Here is a 3,839-nt window from a genome sequence, read left to right as displayed (position 1 = left end):
ATCCCCACGGTCGTGACACCACTTTCTAAACAAAAGTTTCCAAAATCCAATGCGGAACCAAGCAGTAAGAGAAATTCATCATGGTAATTATTAGTCGAAAACCAAAGTGGAACGGAGAGAACGGAGAGTCAGTTACAATGACAAAATTGTTGAGGAATCATGTTGAAAGAACAACATTCTGTGTCATAAATATCGTATATAGAGATTTTTCATGTATCGACGCTTTTGATTCAATTATGAAAGTACGCTGTACTGGACTTGCACCCCTAGTTACGCAGAAGTGCAAGCACAGAAGCGGATGACCGGACCTTACCAACATACTCAAAAAAGTATTCTATACTGGGGTCTGTGCTCTTGACAAGCAGTGTTTCCAGTCTAGCTGTGTCAAATCGGGTGTGAAGTGTCCTTCTAGGTTCTGGCTGGTAGAGCAGAGGACTGAAAATCCTCTTTAGTTTCACGCATGGGACTCTAAATCCCAATTGCGCTAGCTCTGTGGTTCGATTCCACAACAGAACGAACAATGAATGAATGTGGGCGGTCAACCAGGTAAGCCTGTGCCCAGGAAAGAAAGGACTAGGGAGGGATTGAGAGAAGCTTTCACAGTGGAAAATGCAAAAAAGCATATCGTTCTTAGAAATTGTGGAATTTTACTCAGTTAGAGCTATGGTTTAGCATCAAGAGGGAAGTTTTGTAAAAGCAACAGGAAGAATTGCTCAGATACCCGTGAGCGTATATAACTTGGGTCGTGTTATAAATGCTCTGGCTAAACCTATTGATGGGAGAGGCGAAATTGTAGCTTCCGAATCTCGCTTAATTGAATCTCCTGCTCCAAGTAGAATTTCCAGGCGTTCCGTATACGAACCTCTTCAAACAGGGCTTATTGCTATCGATTCGATGATCCCTATAGGGCGCGGTCAGCGAGAGTTCATTATTGGGGACAGACAGACTGGCAAAACAGCAGTAGCCACAGATACAATTCTCAAGAAAAAAGGGCAAGATGTAAGAAGAACGAGAGCGAGCCTTCACGAAATAAAATGCAAGTGAAAGAGAATTGTCAAAATTTCCTAAAAGCGGTGGTTCTTTTCTTTATGGATCGGGTAGATCCATATGTTCTGAGGGGGAGACGAGGTGTAGCGCAGTCTGGTCAGCGCATCTGTTTTGGGTACAGAGGGCCATAGGTTCGAATCCTGTCACCTTGATGTGGTATTCACACAATGGGGCCGAAGTGCAAAGCCCCGTAGCCTATCCGCGGTCGGGAAGGCAGGCGAAAAGCGCGCACAAAAGAAAAAGAAAGCTAAAAAGCTTATTTTGCAATCCATTATCTTTGGTATTCTTCTATATTTAGATCATATTATATAGCTATTTCACAGGTTTTATTTACATACCTCAGTCATGTTATTTGTCTAGCCTTCAATCAGAATAGCCTCTCCACCGGTTCTGAAGATTCTTTCGGCATCAATGTGCTTGTGAAAAGAGATAGAGACGTCTCGCGCATCACTACTTACTTGTGATCTAGATCTGCATCCTGATAAGGTGCATCCCGTTAAATGATCTTATGTAAAACTTATCACCACAGATAATAAACAGGGCAGAGTTTTGAAAAGTACAACTCGATCTTTCACCTCAGCTTATGGTGGTGACTTTACCTATTTTGGAATTTCTATATGTCATCATACCTTTTAGGATCATAACCATCCTCATCTTGTAAAGTTTCTATGGCGAAAACTGTAGGCGGGTGACCCTGACGATTGCACCAAGACTGGTATCAGAGTCCCTCGGTAATCAAAATCATAGAGGCCAAAGTTGCTAATGTATCTGCAAAAGAAGAGCTATAGGAAGTAGCAAGGAATCCCACATGAACCATAAGCTAGAATACTGGTATCAAGAGATGTTATTACAGGTACAACCCTATTTTCGTCACTGTATAGAGGCATTCGAGGTTTCATAGACAAAGGTTAGATAGATGGAAAAAAGCTAGGTTAGATAGTAAGAACTTGGTAATTGAGGGTTGGCCAAAGCAGGATCTATGGTTCGGTTGCTTTTCTTCTCCTGATTTTCTGATCCAAATCCTATTTCATTGATTTTCTGACTGGAATTCCAGAAGGAAAACTAGGAGAAATTGACTGGAAATGATTATCCCATTTCTTGCTTTCCCAACCGGAACAACAAACTAGTAGGAAAGGATCTGTTATTTTGGAGTTCTGTCCCAACCTTCATTCAATTATCCGGGCTCCCCTTCGGCTTGAAGAAGACCGCTTTCCCTTTCTTTTCTTCCCTGGCACTCAGCATAAGTTATAGGGCGCCCTGAGGGTAGACCCAGCAATTTGTCAATCTATACACAGCATAAGTTATAGGTCGGCTAGGTCAATCAGTTGAGGGAAGGCCGAAGTAGTTCTGGTTTCGAAAATCAAGGCAGATAAGCTATGGTGTCCTATAATCCTCTCCCCTGAAGGGTTGTTAGATTACCAAGTCCGCAAGGAATGGGAAATAGGACCTTTAAATCAATGCAAGTAAGGGCTGATTAACCTAAAGAAAAGAGTGCATGCATCAGAAAACACTTCTATTTTATTCTAATTCTCGTATCAATAAGATCATATCGGGATCCATCTATGAAAGATCTCTATTGCATCAATAAAACAAACCCCTATATATCCCTTTTTGGTATAGAAAGTTCCAGCCAATTCCAATAGCTTGTGATAGAGTCAAGGGTGCAATTACCCTTGAATTTTAGCTCACACTTTCGGAAAGCTCGATAGTATCGTATTCCGCTCGTATGCTCTCGTAGCCCTTTCGTAGTCTATGCCCCTTTATTCTTAAGTGGGGGAATCCCCTGAAAGCCGGTGATCGAGTGAGTTTTTTTCCAGGAAGCTAGTTCTTTAGGGCTTAAATGCGCCGCTTGTCGGCTGTGAAAAGTATACCTTTCCTTTCCCACCTGTTTTCGGTGCCTTCTTTATGCTCTTTCCTAAGGAAGCAAGAGGAAGAGTGAGGGTCGACAGGCAAAGAATGGCTTGAGTGAAAGCTGGAGTGGCACAAGACAGATTGAAAGCAAAGGGAATAGCTCATATGGAAAGAAACATATATAGTCAATGAAATTCTAAAGATAGCCGTAATAAGCGATATGATAAAAGATTCAGAATGAATGAATAGAATCTAATAACATCGGGTTCCCGTGAAAAAATGGGATTGGGGGAGTAGTTCCCCTCTAGCCAATCCTAAAAGTTCTTCTGCCTTCGCGTGGTAAGCCTTTCAAGTTTCCAGCCAGTAGACAAGAAATTCAGTAAGTAATAGAAACGGGATAGCCATCATAAAAGGGAAATCTCAATCAGTACTTCTTTTTTGGAAAGCGAGGTTGAGTTATATGAAACTAAGGCAAGAAGACGAAAAGACGTTCACGTTACCAATTCCGTCTCGTCTGATCTTTTATTGGTTTTGTTTTTTCTCTCGTGCCCTTCTGGGCGGTACAAAGAACTGATGTAGGGGTTGCCGCTCCTTAGTTCATCTCTCGGTAGAACAAGGCACCTATGCGGTGGGTTCGACTCCCACAGGAGCGTACATTTCCAATCGATTTGGTACTTTTCTTGATTCAGAGTTCTTGATGTCCATTACGGATTCTTTAGCGATGTAAAGCCATCAAGCAGTAGACCAGCAAGGGTTTTTTCTGTCTCGGTATTCGTTCTTGAATCAGTGACTGAGAGTAAGGGCTAGTGATCCATCTAATCACTAAAGGTGGGGCATCTTTCTTTTCGTAGTAAGCAACTCTATTGAGAATCTAGTTTCTTGATCGAAGTAAAGAAGAATTTTAGTTCCTCTTTAGGCGAGCTACTTCGTTCCTATTCGCC

The 3,839-nt window shown here is 42.0% G+C and overlaps 1 non-coding gene across 1 annotated transcript; it reads left to right on the top strand.

Annotated features, from left to right (window-relative positions):
* The first annotated feature begins 1,124 nt into the window (after window positions 1-1,124).
* TRNAP-UGG (transfer RNA proline (anticodon UGG)) lies at window positions 1,125-1,199 on the top strand. Its single transcript has one exon. It is a non-coding gene; the product is annotated as a tRNA-Pro (tRNA).
* The last annotated feature ends 2,640 nt before the right edge of the window (window positions 1,200-3,839 follow it).

The sequence above is a fragment of the Triticum aestivum genome, chromosome 2A (assembly GCF_018294505.1).
Source record: "Triticum aestivum cultivar Chinese Spring chromosome 2A, IWGSC CS RefSeq v2.1, whole genome shotgun sequence".
In the NCBI taxonomy this organism is placed as follows: Eukaryota; Viridiplantae; Streptophyta; class Magnoliopsida; order Poales; family Poaceae; genus Triticum; species Triticum aestivum.
The sequence above is the reverse complement of the archived record's forward strand: the minus strand, read 5'-3'. Positions and strand labels throughout refer to the sequence as shown.